General features: G+C 34.8%; 1 pseudogene; it reads left to right on the forward strand.

Moving 5' to 3' along the window:
- LOC102479088 (cytoskeleton-associated protein 2-like) overlaps positions 1-16,406 on the forward strand; it is a 50,821-nt pseudogene extending 34,415 nt beyond the window's left edge.
- The last annotated feature ends 165 nt before the right edge of the window (positions 16,407-16,571 follow it).

A 16,571-nucleotide genomic window follows, 5' to 3' on the forward strand; every position in this document is an offset into this window, starting at 1 on the left:
ATGATGAAACTCTTCCAATCCCAACTATTTGAGATCTCTCTCTTTTCCTTTTAATCAATATTAAAAGAAATTTACCAAATGTATTAGTATTAGCATTTGGTTTGTTGATTCACTATATTGTTTTATTTTCCTATGTCATTATTTTCTCCTCTTTATTTTCTTCTACTTGGGCATTTACCTTATTACTAGAACTTCTTGATAAAGATTTTTAGAACATTGTAATTTGCCCTTCTTTTTAACTAATAAACTAATTTAAAACTGAACTTTTTCTATATGCACAGCTGTTGTTTCATTTTTTACATGTTAAGATATATAATATTATATTTTTGTTCATATTCAGTTTAAAGTATTTTAAATGTGTATTGGAATTTATTTTACAAAGCATATTGTTCTATTTAGATAATGTTTCTTAATTTCCAAATACATGAATTTTTTTAACATGATTTGTTTTCATTGATTTCCAGATTATTTCTACTATGATTCAGGAATCTATGTTAATTCATTGCATTATTTGCACCCTATGCTACATTGAGGCTTTATTACTAACAGATAATGAATTTTATCAAATATTTCGTGGTGATTTGAAAAAAGCAAATACTCTATAATTATTAGGTGGAGCACTTTATTTGTAAGTCAGAACAAATCTGCAACTCTGTTTTTAAAAATTTTTTTAGTATGCTGTAGGGCATATGTGCTTGCCAGAGAGAGACAGACAGAGCGGGAGGAAGAGAAAGCAGCCCCAAGAAAAAGATCACCATGCTGCCTTCTCCTCTCTACGATTCTCCTCTCAGGACTTTGGGCATGTACTCACCAGCCCTCGGTGTGCTTTTCAAGTTGCAAAGACTTGAACCATGCATTTAGCCAGGTGAGACCTAGCTGCCTTAACCACTATGCCAACTAACTGGCCCTCAAATCTTCTGTATGCTTACTTTTTAATCTCTCTGCTTCTGTTTACTATTAAAATAGGTTTACTAAATTTTACTAGATTTAAAATTTGATAATTTTTTTAGTCTTGTCAATATTTTTTTTAGTCTTGACAATATTTTCATTTTGTATTTTAATCTAGGTAATAGGTACACATATGGTAAAAATTAAATTATATATTTTAGTTTGATTGACCTTTTATTATAAAGTATACCTTTTATTTCTATTAAAATATTGATATAGATATAGTAAGTCTATTTTTACTATCTATGGGTCAGTGAATGGACTTCAGGGAATTTTAACTTTATTTAGCCCCATTAAAACAGATTTGTACAGTAGTAGTTATTTTTGTTTAGTACTATTTCCACAAAGAAGCTAGATATCAGTTTTTTCTGTCATTCTTTTGAAGATAATAATCTTATTTTCTCCCTGTCTGTTTTTAAGATTCTCTCTTTTCATCTTTATTACCTTATCATAATATATCCAGAAGGATTAGTATACATTTTAAAGTCTTGTTGGAGATAAAGATTCATTTTTAATCACTTTTTAAATATCCCTTTTTTAACTCTGAAATTTTTTCAGCCATTATCTTTTCATTTATTATTCTGGTGTAAGATCTTTCTCTCCTATTTTTTAGACACTAACGTAGATACTGATATTGTAAATTGATTGCAGTAAGATTGTTGGTAAGTGGTCTGATTATCACCAAGATCTTTTGGTAGTCCTTCCCAGTTTGATTCTGTTCTTGGTCATGAGCCATGCTTGACCAGTAGGATGTCAGTAAGTTATATACAAGCAGAGGCTTAGAAAAGCACGTGTGGTCAATCTGCTGGTAGTCATGCCAGAGTAGCTGGTGACACATGATCCCCTCTGTTTTTAACAATGGGGAAACATGCTCAAAATGTACAAACTAAAATTCATTAGTAATTAAATGACAAGTTGCACAAAAATTACCCATGGGGGCCAGCAGGTGGCATAGCGGTTATGTCGTGGACTCCCACATGGCTGACCATAGTTTGAGTCCTGGACCTGGTGGCTTGAAAATCTGCCAGGAAACAGTAGGTAACTTTTCTTAGAGTGCACTCTTTTTAGAGTACCAGATCCAGAAGTTTAGTGTAATGCCCTGCTTTGTATTTCTTTGACTTACCATGGGTATCAAGGAAAGAAAAAAAAAACTTTGAAACCTAGAATTTAGTCTCTGTTTCATGACAATACTGGATAATGATTTTGTGAAATTGAAAATAGTTTGAGCAACTCTAAAACGAAATGTCAAATTATTGAGGGTTATTGCTGCCTCACCTAAGTATGAAATTAATGTGTACGGTAGCACATTCTTTCATGTTAAATACTTGGGGTGGGGGGCAGAAAGGGAACCTTTTCTTAAAATGAAAATAACTTCTACTATTTTAAAATTTCTTGATCATTGAATGTGTGACTCTTCTAACATGATTTGAGAAGCTGTTAAAAGTATAGAGAGAGTTATATTCCTGCTTACATTTTCTGTTTTGGGAAAAATTAGTAGGTGTCTAACTACTATTTACTTCATTTACTTAGCATCTTTAAAAAATTTTGTAATTGTCCTATATATTATATCTAATTTCATCATAAACACTAAATTATAGTGTTCGTTTTTATTTAAATTTATTTATTTTTAAAATGAAGAGAAAAATAACCTTCGTATTTACAAACTATTTACCCATTTTATTCTTCTTTATTTCTGAAGTTCTGATTATCCATCCTGCTTAATCTCTCTTCACTTTGACAAATGTCCTTTGGTATTTCTTAGTAAAGGTCTGCTAGTACTAAATGAGTCTTAAATTTTTTAATGTAAAATTCTCTTTATATTATCATCACTCTTATTTTCACTGGCAATTTCTGATTTGTGTGTGTGTGTGTGTGTCTGCATGTGTGTTTCATTGAATTAAAAGTGTTCCACTGTTTTCTGCTGTTCGTCATTCCTGGTGAAAAGATAGTGACCAATAAATTTATTTTTCTATTCTATGCAATGCTTTGTTTTTCTCTGGATACTTCCAAGATTTCCTCTTAATCTTTGGATCGAGTTGTTTGATTTTGATATGCCTGTGCAACATTACTTTGCGTTTCTCTTTCTTAAGCTTCTTGAATTCATAAATGCATGTCTTTTACAAAATATATCATTTACTAGGCTGTCATTTCTCAAAATATTTTGGCTTCCTTTTTACCTGTTTTTTATCTTTTTAAGAATACAACTATACAAATGTTAGAATATTTTATATTTGACTTAAAGTTCTCTGAAGCCATGTTATTTTTCTTCTTTTGTCCTTCTATTTTAGATTTGATTTTTAAAAATAGGTATTTCCTTAAGTTCAGTAATTATTTCCTTCACTATTTTAATTTTATAAATATATAAATCTAGTGCAGAAATTAACATTAAAAAAAATCCTTATTTTGCAGCTTTCTGTTGGATATGTTCTATTTAACTTTAGAATGGTTTCTTTCTGATACTTTCTTATATTTTTATTTATTATGAGAATACCTTCCTTTATGACTATTAACTAGTAATAACTATGTCAAAATAACTTCTGATATAGCCAACAGCAGCATTATCCTAGTTATGGCAACTTAATTACCTTTTATCTTAGATCGATAACATTTTCCTGTTTTTTAAAATTGTCTAGTAATGTTAAATTTTACCACGGACACGTGAATGCTAATATTGGGTATATATAGTCGAGATTATATAATATACATCGGTTTCATTTGTTCATTTGTTTTGTTTTGTTTAGCGTGTAATTCAATTGGTTGGATTCAAACTAGAAACTCTGTTTCTTGGGTGACAACCCAGTCTTGGTAGTTAATATATTTTGTATTTGGAAAATCACACTTTGGTGTTTAGAGGTTGGTCCAAGATTATGCAGAGTTTATCAATAAAATTTGCAGTTTTTCTCTTTGGCTTGCCTCTTTCTGGGCCTACTTCCAACTAATTTCTAGTGACTAGAGTATACCAAAATTTTATCTAACAGTTCTGTAGGTCAGAAAGTGTATGGGCTTCCTATGAGGATTTTTATGCCCCATGTGTTTGCTTTGACCTGCCCCTAGGTTAAAAACCATAAAATATGGGGGCAGGGAAGTAGCATGGTGGTTAGGGACGCTAGAATCCCACATGACCAATCACAGTTTGAGTCCCAGACCTGGTGGCTTGCGTTCTCACTTTCTTCTCTCTCACTCTGTCCTGCTCTGGTCAAATTAAATAAATAATAAATAAAGCTAAATAAAATAATTTTAAAAACTATATAATATGTTCAGTTCTATTGCTAATTGGCCTGTTTCCCTTCATTCTCCAGTGCTTTCAGGTCATTATTGATATTTTGTTTATGTTTATTTATATATAGATATAAATAATTTTAAAATATATATATATTTAAATTATAGTTATTGTAAATGTCAATGTTAGATCCTGTAAAGCTGCTTTTTTCACACAAGGATAAAAATCTCTTGTCAGACTAATTTAATCCATTTCTCTTAATATAAAAACTAATGGAAATAGAATGGATTCCCATATGACCAACTAAATTATTATAGGGTATAAAAATATTTTAAAAATCCATTTATGCCATTTTATATTGGACTTTATAAAATAAATTTTCCCTTAGAATAAATGTTAAATCAAAATGACAAGTATTAATAGCATAATCCTTTCTAGTGTATTATCTCTAATTTTATTGTTAGTTAACAGTATTTGCTTAATCATCATTGACATTTTGGCTTGTCAACTTCAGATTATGCCCAGCTATGTCTTATCAACCACTGCTATGAGGAAGTAGTATGAATGGTTCTGCTAGTTACTCAAAATCAGACTTTGAAACTCTTATAATTAAATTCAGTCTAAATCCAGTGCTATTGACTTTTCTGCATTTGTTTTGTTTTATTCTGTTTAAAGATCTATGCTCTAATGTGTGGGCAGTAGATTGTTCTGAAAACAGATGCACAATATTCTTGAGAAATCTCTATTAATAGGTCATGAGTATGTATTTCTGAGTATGTATTTACTGGTTTAATACTACAGTAAACAGCTGGGCTCTGCAATAAGATGGGCCTGAAGTCGAATACTTCTTTAGACTTTTAAATGAAAGAACTCTTTCATCAAAGCCTTCTCTCATCACCATACTAAAATTATAACTAATACTTCCTCTGCTTTTCTCTCTACTTTATATTTCTCTCTCTCTTTTTCTTTTTAAATATGCTATAGGGTGAGTGTGCTCACTGAAGAGAGACAGGAGGAGAGAGACAGAGAAAGAGGGAAAGTGAGAAATCATTCTTTGGGGCCATGGCCCCACCACAATCCCTTCTCCTTCATTCTCTTTACCAGTTCTGTTTGAAAAATTAAAGTTGAGCAAAATTCTTCCAGATGAGTATCAAACTCACCATGTCCAGAACAGCTAGAAATGAGAATAGAGATTTCAATAAAAATTTTAAACAAGTGAAATACAAATTTTGACACATTTCTTCAAAGAATGCTAACACAAGATGACACCTGGGGGATCATTGACGGCAATGGCTGTGGAGGTGGGAATGGTCCTGTTGAAGTGAGAGTGGACTGGTAAAGAGCAAAGGTCATGGTAACCTTTCTGTGAGATGCTCAAGGCATTTTGCTTGTTAACATCATGGAAGGCCAAAGAATGATAACATCTGTATGTTAGAAGTGTGTTTAGATCTTCTGAGATGCTTACTGAACTTGAGCTGTGAAAAATTACCTTCAGTAATAAGACTGACTACAAAAGATTTCCTCCTGAGACTTCACCTTCCAGGTCCCAATCTACAAAGAGGTAGAGTCTCTGTATCCTTCTCTCTATCTCTCTCTCTTTAAATTCTTAAAAAAAATTATCTTATTTTTTATTTGTTTATTTTTTAAGGCAAAGTATTTTCTTGGCTCCTCCCTCTCCTTTATGTTGCTAATTCTTGCCTTCCTCCTCCCCTCCCCCCCTATTTAGGAGCTGTAGAAACTCAGATCTTCCGAGATGCTTACCCAACTGGAGCTGTGAAAAATTACTTTGCACAGCATGCAAGTGCACTACAGTTTTCATTTTTTGCTTTTTTGAAAAGAAAAGATCCAATTTTTAAATCATCTTTTCTTTTTGTTCCTCTTTCTCTGTTTTTGTTTCCTTTTTCTTTTACCTTCATCACTTTGCTGCTCAGCCTCCATGCTCTGAGTGCCTAGACAGGTTTAAGAGAACCATAGCCAAATATCTGAATACTATTAGGGTCAGAATATTCTTCAATTTCCACTAAATCTGATGCAAAAAGGGAGAAAAATGGAACAAGAGAGAGGTTGCGGATCACCTCCTCCTGCACATCTCTGCATACTCAGGTTGAACTTCAAGAAATTAGAAAGAAACATATAACCCATCAGGTGACCAGAAATCACTGCAGGGGCACCAGAAATATGAGGAACCAAGAAAATACCTCTCCTCCAATGGGAAAAAAATAACTCCTCTTCATCCACAGACAGTACAATAGAACTCACAAAAATGTCTGATAAGAATTTAGAATATTCTTAGTGACAAAGCTAATAGAGATGCAAGAGGAAAGATGATTAATTCCCAAAGATGAAGAAGAAAAGAGCTGACCAGGAGGTGAGGAAGTCCTTGCACGATCTGAAAGAGAAATACACATCATAAAACATATCAAACGGAACTGTTATAGATGAAGGGTATAATACAGGAAATCAAAACCTCCCCTTGAAAGTATTAAATGCAGAGTAGATCATACAGAAGATTGAATCTCAAATGTAGAATCGCTGGCTTAAGAAAAATCCATCAAGAAGACTAAGAAAATACCTCCCCAAATGAGAATAATATACGAGAAATACTGGACACCATTAAACATCCAAACATCTGGATAATCAGTATCCCAGAAAGGGAGGAGACTAATAAGGGCATTGATAATATATTCTGTAAAATACCTGAAGAAAACTTTCCAAACCTAGAGAGGCATTCAAAGATCCAGACCCAAGAAATACACAGGATCCCAAAGAGAATCAACCCTAGAAGATCTCCAAGACACATTATAGCCAGAATGACCAAAACCACAAAGACAAGATACTAAAATTGGCAAGAAAGAAACATCAAGTTCCTTACAAAAGATATTTCATCAGGCTAACAGTGGACCTCTCATCAGAAACAATGTGATCAAGGAAAGAATAGGAAAATATATTCAAAGTGTTAAGTGAAAAACAATTTTAATCAAGGATACTATACCCAGCAAGATTATCCTTCATACAGGAAGAAAAGACAATAACATTCTCAGATAAAACCTGTAAGAATTGACCAGCACCAGGCCAGTTCTCCAAGAAGTTCTGAACAGAGTGCTATGCCAGGAAAACTAAATACAGACACAAAGAAATGAGAGTTCAGAAATGGCCAGCTTAATGGTAGGGAAAAGTCTGGAGTAGAATGTTATCTTCCAGAATTTATACGGAAAGATGTGACCACAACAGAAGAGAGATTAATTACATCAGACTGAACCGGTGAATTAGAATTTTATGACTTGTGATTAAAACATTTCTGATTTTCTACTATGCTGGTTTTTTTTCCCCCAGAGTTTGTTTCTTCTCTTGAAATGTCCATAGGTTTATGTACCTACTATTTGAACAGAATCCTAACCTGCTTTCTAGCTTTAAGTCTTAAGCAAATTAAGATTTGGATTACTAAAACTATAACTACTTTTCTTAAAATTAAAAAAATTAAAAGTAATAGTAATAATGCCTATTTAAGGATGGTAGTAAGATATATAACCTCAACTAGACGCTACTTTATAGTATGTTCATTCTACTCACGGAGTTTCATACCTAAAATCAGACATGTGCTCACAGATGTTACATATCAGCTGAACTTTTGATTGAAAGTATTTTGTTTAAGTTATTTTGGGAATCAACAAAATGTAGGGGAAAATAAGAATAGAAAAAAACTGTAGAGGGACCAGCAGTTAGCGAAGTGGCTATGTCGCTGAACTCCCATGAAGCTGACCGCGGTTTGAGCCCCGGGCCCAGTGGCTTAAACTCACGCTAGGCACCTGTACATGCGTGCCCCAGATCCCAAGAGGAGAACAGAGGAGAAGCGATTGCGACGTGGCCACCCCCCAAGAGGTGATTTCTTGCTTTCTGTTTCTCTGTCTCTCTGTCTTTCTGGTGAGCTCACACTCCCTATAGCAAAACCTCTCCAAAAAGAAACAACTGTAGATACCAGCGACAATGTGGGAGGAGGGTGGGAAATGGCAGAGGGATCCAGACATCTTAACCACCACACCACTGGCTGGCTATTTTATTTTCAAGCAAGCAACATCTTTTTATTCTCATAGAGCTATCAATTTTTTCTGTGAGATTTTATTATATTTAAATAAGTATTCATTATTTTTTTTATAAAGTGTCAAGATAGTTTCTAGTAAAGAAAAAGAAAAAACAGATGGCAAGTAGTACAATTGCAAGCAAGAAATACATGAGAAAGAAAAGTGATGGCCTTATTAAGTTTCTCAAATATTTAATTTCTATTTTAACATGTTAATAGAGTTTCTACATAGAAATCAATATTCCATTAAATATTGACACAGCTGAATCACTCTCATTATTTTTCGCTACATATTAAGAGTGTCTTTATTATGTAATGGTTCTACATTTACTCTTGTATGGCGAGCTATACAATTTTTTCTTCTTTCTTTCTTTCTATCTTTCTTCTTTCTATCTTCTTTCTTTCTCTCTTTCTTTCTTTCTTCTTTCTTTCTTTCTTTCTTTCTTTCTTTCTTTCTTTCTTTCTTTCTTTCTTTCTTTCTTTCTTTCTTTCTTTCTTTCTTTTTCCTTTTATTTTATGTCTTTGATTTTTTTTTTTTTTTAACCAGAGTCTCACTATATCATGATCCTCCTGCCTCAGCATCGCTAGTCTCTGGGACCATAGGAACTTGCCACCATACCTAGCTAATTTAGTTAGAGTCTTATGATTCTGCCCATACTGGCCACAAACTTGTGGTCCTCCTGACCTAATTTCACAAGCAACTGGGACTACAGGTATGTGCCACCATGCCTGCTTTCAGGATAGACTGGAAATCAAACTCAAGCCTCCCCCGTGGCTTCATCTGGCTGAGCAGCAGTGTCTACCACTGCTGCAGCTAGGCTTGCATTTTTATTTTTTTAATTCAGTACCTTCACATGTTTTCAAGGGGATAATTATCTTCTTTCCATTTGTAGACATAGGACTCTTTACATATTTCTTGAAGAGCTGGTCTAGCATTGATGAATTCTTTCAGTTTTTATTTGTCTGGAAATACTTTTATTCCTCCTATTTTTGAAGGATAGCTTTGCCAGATGTAGCATTCATGGCTAAAAGTGGTTTTTTTTTTTTTCTTTTTCTTTTTTTTTTTAAATTTAATTTGAATATATCTTCCCATCTCCCCCTTGCTTATAACATTTTGGCTGAAAAGGCAATGTCAGTTTGATGGGATAACTTTATAAATAAGTGAACATTTATCTCTGGACATTTTTAGTATTTTGTCTTTGCCTTTGACTTTTGACAATTTGCCTATAATGTGCCTTGGAAAGAATCTTTTCTATATTAACTCTGTTCAGTATCCTCTGAATTCCCTGGATTTTAATGCCATAGAAGTACAGAATGCAATGGCACATACTGGAGGCTCCATGGGAGGCAGAGGAAGAGGTCAGAAAAAAATGTTTAATAGACATAGGAAAGCATGGAATCAAAGGGAATAAATTATGGGACAGTGAACACTATAGAATAAGAAAAGCATTGCAGAGCTAACATGTACCTCAGAAAACATATATGCAGAAAACAAAGCTTTCTAGTCAAATATGGATGTGCACAACATAAAGTAATGTTCATTGCTAAAGAAGATAAATTTGTGTGTATGCTTGATTTGATTATTATATACTATATGCATGCTTTGTAAAACTATAGCATACCCCACAAAGATGTACAACCATTACATGTAAATCAGAAATTATAATTTTAAAAAACGACAATCTACTCCTGGATTTTTGGTTATTTGAGGCAATTTACCTTTAAGTTTGGATTTTTCACTGTCAGTTGAAAGATCTTGACAAATATAGAGCAACAAGAGACAAATTAAAACTGTATTGAGAAATTGCTTCAGAAGCTGGAGTGGAATACATCAGTTACTAAGAGAATACGTCTTAGTAAGAGAAAGGGCCTCTAAACGACAGAAGTTTTATGAGAGTAACAGTATTTTTCTCTACTGGTGTCCATACTTATTATTATTAATCTGCAGTCTAACTTTATCAGTCAACTCTGGAGAAATTATTAAACAAATTCTTTGTCTAAGGGCTTAGAACAAGACTTTAGGTAGGATGTATTACTTCTTTACAGTACTGTGGAGAGTGGCCATTCAAAGTCAGATGACAGCTTGGAAGCAGGAAGGTAAAAGGAAAATGAGTGATGATTGAATTGTCAAGAATCGGGTAGGAAGAACCATGGACATCCCATCAAGATTATTTAAGAGTTTAACTGGGGGGAGCAAAATAAGCCAAGATTTATAAGTAGGATTTTATAGTGTCCTGGATCAGAACTATAAGTAAATATAAAAAGAAAATAGGAGGGCTGAATGGTGGAAGGAAAGGTTAGAGAGTTAAAAGGGAGAATAAGAAAGAATAAACTACTTAAAGTGGAGGATTATTATTGATAAAAACATTATAAATGATAATATTGCATGTATGTGTGTATGTAAAAGTAATTCAATAGCTAACAAAAGAGAAATGGTGGGATCAGAGAAAGAAACAAACAGAAAGAGAAAGGGAATGGAATAAATCAAATGTCTGATAGAGTCAAACTTACACATTTTTGAGGTTATTTTCAGTTTATTTCTTCCATGAATAAAGAAGTGACAGACATGGTTATAGGCAGACCCCCAACACAGTCTTGAGGCCATGATATACCCCAAACCTCTATCACTCAGGATCATGGGCACTTGCATGTCCTGTGTACTCAGGGAGGAATCTGGATGTGAACTTCAAATCTTTCAATATTGGTCAGCCTCACAGTGTGTGTGTGTCATGTTTTACTACTGTACCATTGACTCACCGTGGGATTTACACATTGTTAACAACTGATTAAATTCTGAATATCTGGTGACTTCATTTACAATTCTCACCTGCAATCTAGATGTAATTATGGCTTGCTCTGTACTAGTAGTTTAAATAAAAGAAACAATAGCAAGAAGTTTCAGATAACCATTTTTAAAAAATGAGTTTCCTCTTTGCTTCAAACGTAGTCTTATAAACCAGAAATTGCAGGACCAGTTGGTGATGTGGTGATTAAGGCAGCTGGATCGCACACAACGAACTGCGCAGTTTGAGTCCCAGACCCGGTGGCTTGAAAAACATACCAGGTACATGTGTACGTGTGTGTCCAAAATCCTGAAAGGAGCAAAAAGTTGTGGCTTGACCACCCCTCTTAAGGAATGTGTTCTCACTTTCCTTCTCTCTTTCTCTGTCTGTCTCTCTCCAGTGAGCAAACGTGCTCTACAGCAACAACTGAAAAAAACAAACAAAAAAAACCGAACAAAACAAAATAGAAAAGATAGAAATTTCTGGCAAATATCTAGAGTTCACCATAAAAAGTGGTTTCATAGTCCTATCCATAATGCATTCACTTGCTAAATAAATTTTACATAATTAGTTTCATATCTAAAGTGCGGTCAATTAAAATCACTTTGATTTTTATAAGATCAAAATTGCAAGATTAAAAATCTTCATCAGCTGTAATTTAATGAAATTCCAATCAAATTACCAGAGATAGTCTTCACAGATTTAGAAAAAAAAATAGGAATTTAGCTGAAATCATATAGAAAAAAATAGGAATTTAGCTGAAATCATAAAAGTCCCCATATTGCTAAAGCAATCCTGTTCAAGAAGATTGGCGTAGGCAGCATCTCATTTCCTGACACCAAAATATATGACAAAGCTGTGATAATCAAAACAACATGGTATTGGCATAAAAACAGGTCTGTGGATATATTGAATAGAATAGAAATCCGAGAAATAAACTTCAAAACATATAGTCAGCTGATTTTTGACAAAGGTCATCAGTCAATCTAGAGGGTAAAAGGTAATCTCTTTAGCAAAGGCTGCTGGAAAAACTAGGCACCCACTTGCAGAAAAATGAAAATAGAGACCCCTATCTCTCATCGTCAAGAAAAATCAACTCAAAATGGATCAAAGATCTAAACCTAAGATCACAAACTATAAAACTACTGGTGGATAACACAAGGACAACTCTTGGAGATGTTGGAATAGGCAAAGACTTCTTGAAGAAGACTCCCACAGCACAGGTAATAATCCCCAAAATAGACAAGTGAGACTACATCAATTTACAAAGCTTCTGAACAGCAAAAGAAACAATAATTAAAGTGACTTGACAACCCTTGAAAAGGGGGAATAGATTTGCAAACTATGCCTCAGATAAGGGACTGATAACCAGAATATACAAGAGACCCAAGCAGTTTACTAAAATAAATATATAAATAAATAATTGACCCAATTGAAAATTGAGCAAATGAGCTAAACAAACAACTCTCTAAGGAAGATATACAAATAGCCAGAGAGTGTATGAAAAAATGTTCAGTATCCCTTATCATAAGGGTGATGCAAATCAAAACCACAATAAGATACCACCTAACCCCAGTCAGAATGGCTAAGATTAAAAACTTCAAAAGTGTTGACAGGGCTATGGTGAAAAGGGAACTCTCCTACACTGTTGGTGTACTAATGTAAATTAGTACAATTACTGTGGAAAACAATATGGAGGTTCCTCAAAGGTTTACAAATAGAATATCATATGATCCAACGATTTCATTCTTGGGTATCTACCCAAAATACAGGAATACGCTCAGTCAGAAAAGTATTTCCACATCCATATAAACTGTGGTGCTATTCACAATTGCTAATTGCACGTATACGCTATGGACTACTACTCATCCATAAAAAGCAATGAGACTCTTGCATTTGATAGAAAGTGGATGAATATGGAAGATTTACTGCTAAGCAAAGCAAGTCAGACTATGAAAGGGGCATCGTGTCCTCACTCAATATCTAACAGCTGCACTCTATGGCAGAAACTGAAAGACTGGGTGATATAAAAGCATGGAGAGAGACCTGCAGATGGAGTAATGATTTTGTTGCTGGACTCCCATGTAATTGATTGTTGTTCGAGTCCCAGTCCTGGCAGCTAGATACTCGTGCTGAATGCATGTGCATATGTGCCCCAAATCCTCAGAACAGAATGGAGAGGGGATTACAGCATGGGCATGTCCTCTGGGAGTGATTTCTCGCTTTCTGTCTCTGTCTCTCTGGCAAGCACACACACCCTATGGCAAAAATTTCTCTTAAAAAGAATCATGGAGAACAATTGTGGATACTAGAGATAGTGTGAGAGGAGGGTGGGGAATGGGGGAGGGTGAGAGCAATGGATTCAAGGGGAAAAAAGAAAGAAGCAAAATATTTAAGGGATACAAAAATGGAAAATTATTGATAATAATGTGTATGATAGTATCTCTAACTGGTCTAGTATACTGTGTGTTCATGCTGAGAAAATTCATTTTGCATACTATAATAATATACAGTGATTGAATATGTACAAAAATATTAAAAATAAATAAACCTTAAAAAATATCATCAGCTATATATTTACCAATCTTCCAGCCATTATTTTAAGAAGTAAGTTCTGGCTGTTTCCAGCTTGACATTATGGAAACCTCAGGTTGGTAAGTCTTCTGAAGTAATACTGTTAATCTTTTGTTCCACACATAGGAAAACAGAAAAAAAAAAAATCTTACCCAACCAAATTCTAAGCAAAGAAGACAAGAACTCGAGGAATATCTGTTAAGAAGAAAAACAGTTTTTGCACACAATCAGGAAAATCAGACATTATCCAGGATAAGAGGCCAGAGATTGATGTACCTGAAATTCAGGTTGAAGAAGGGAATAAAGTTCATAAACTTAAAACAAAAATGGCTGATAAAGAAAATGTTAGTCACTACAGGGAGTAAAAACAACACGACAATGTAAAAAAACTACATTAAAAAAATCTTTTAATAAATTAACTGATTTAACTACACCAATTGATACACATAATTCAATTCTGTGGATGCTAATCAAACTCTGCAGTTGTTACTGATTAAAGATGATCCCCCAAATCAACATGTGACATTAAGCCAGGCATTTCACCTTAAGATTAGTAATAAAGAGAAACAGATGACTACAGAAAAACCAAAGCAAGACACTAACAGACTCAAGAAACCTATCCTTAGATTTTATCATGACTAAATTGTACAATTTAATTCACTTAGAAAACCTCTGCAAGTCAAAGATGAGAGTCCTGTAAGAAGGACATTTTTGACAACTGTCATGACGCAAAGCCTCAGCCTGTAACCATCAGCACAGTAACAGTGGAAGGTGATCGATCCTCAAATGTGACCACTACCACTAAATCTGTGAGTACTACCTCCCAGAATACACAACTTGTGCGACCTCAAGTTAGAAGTCACCCCAGTAATACCCTGGACATAGTGAAACAAGGCGTCAGTAGAATCTCTGCCAACATTACAATCCAGAAAGGCCTCATAAAAAAGAATTGTGACAATCAAAAATGCTTTTATCTAGTGTTAAAACCAGTTCTTCTGAGGACATAAAAGGAATTAAGTCACTATCAAGAAACATCACATCTGAAATGGTAGCCAAGCCTGAGTCATCTTCTAATGCCAGACTGTGGGGTCAATCAGGAAGGTCACGAAGCATTTTTGCATAGAACATAGAAAAATACATCATGACTTTCCCGACAACCTAATACCAGAAAAGTCAAAATTCAATGAGCAACATAGACATACTACAGCAAAACAACTATTCAGAGTAGATCAGCCCAGCCCAAAGAAACTACAAAAGAGAGAAAAGCCCATCTGAGTGATGGAAAGCCTGCAGAGGAAGAATGCAGGGAAGGCCACCTTATTCAGTAGGTTTCCAGACTGAGCCTGAGGGGCGAACTCGAAAAGCAGCTGGGACTGTCATGGCAGAAGAAGATGAATGAAGATTATGTACTGAAAACGTGAGCAAGGCATTTCCTGAATGCCTGAACCTGGTTAATAATGAATTCCCAAAAGAAGAAATATTGGTCACACCGAATGACTTGATTAAAAATATCCCAGATGCCAACAAAAGCTTGTTAAACATTGGATATGTCTTGCATGTAGTGAATCAATCACAAGTCCTTTTGAAAATATTATCACAATCTATGAGAAGGAAGTTCTGCAGGGGCTCAGCATACTGAAGAGATGTGGCATGCCATTATAGATATTCTCACAATGAAGAGTCAAGAAGGACCAGCAGTTAGCGTAATGGTTATATCACTGGACTCCCACGTGGTCGACCACGGTTCACGTCCTGGACCTGGTGGCTTAAAACTCACGCCGGGCACGTGTGCGTGCATGCTCAAGATCCCGAGAGGAGAACGGAGGAGGAGGGATTGCAGTGTGGCCATCCCCCTGGGGGGTGATTTCTCGCTTTCTGTCTCTCTGTCCCTCTCTGTCGGGCAAGCGCATACGCCTTATAGCAAAAACCTCTCCAAAAAAAAAAAAAATAGTCAAGAAAAAGAAAAAGTTAGTTTGGGAAAAAAAATACAGAGAAAGATTGTGTAACCAAAGAACAAATCCAAGAAGTAAACACTGAATATAAGAGGGTAAATCCACAGCCAGGAAAACTAGAAATGGAGAATAAACCTGATCAAAATGTGCTATTTCAGGATTGCAAAGAGGAGCAAGATAATAAAACAAAACCTGTGATGTTAAAATCTCCAATACAAAGCTTCAACTAAACCAATGTACAGTGTATTTATGATGGAAAAATCCATTTGACATGTAATGATACACTGTGATTAAATGTAAGAACATATTTTTAATGAATAAATTTTGAAAAAAAAATTTAGAAATTAGGGCAGGTTGCTTAATTAAACATAATGTATCTACTACTCCATACTTGCAAAGTGTAAAGAAGGTACAATGTGACAAAACAGATTCTACATTTAAAGAGCAGACATTTCTGACACCAGTGAGACAGTCTTGAAGTGTTCAAGAGAAGATTTCTCGATTTTCAGATATATTAAAAAACTATTATCCTGGGCCAGCAGGTGGCATGGTGGTTAAGGGTGCTGAACTTCCACATGGCAGATGGCAGTTTGAGTCCTGGACTTGGTGGCTTGTCTTCTCACTTTCTCTCTCTCTCTTTCTGTCCTTTTCTGGTTAAATTAAAATAAATAAAGTTAAATAAAATAATTCTTCAAAGAAAAGGAAAAAGACATCATCCTTGTGCGTCTTCACTGGAATAGTTAACCACATTAGAAATGAAGCTGACACTTGTGTATGCTGTCTGCCACCCTTACACAGAACTGTGTCGGATGTATTCTGAGATTCAGACAACGGAAGAGGAGGAAGGCCCTGTAAGGAATGGGGTTTCTATTATGACTGCTGTTTAGTTCGGTTTTGTGTGACTTGTATTTCCTCTGGGTTTGGAGTTGGCCCCGTACCTAAGTCCCCTAGGAACTCATGGCCCTAAGCCCCTCACTAACTCTCATATAGCAGCAGTTGCCCTTTTGTGCATCGGA

Source organism: Tupaia chinensis, unplaced genomic scaffold, assembly GCF_000334495.1.
Source record: "Tupaia chinensis unplaced genomic scaffold, TupChi_1.0 Scaffold000066_1, whole genome shotgun sequence".
Taxonomy (NCBI): Eukaryota; Metazoa; Chordata; class Mammalia; order Scandentia; family Tupaiidae; genus Tupaia; species Tupaia belangeri.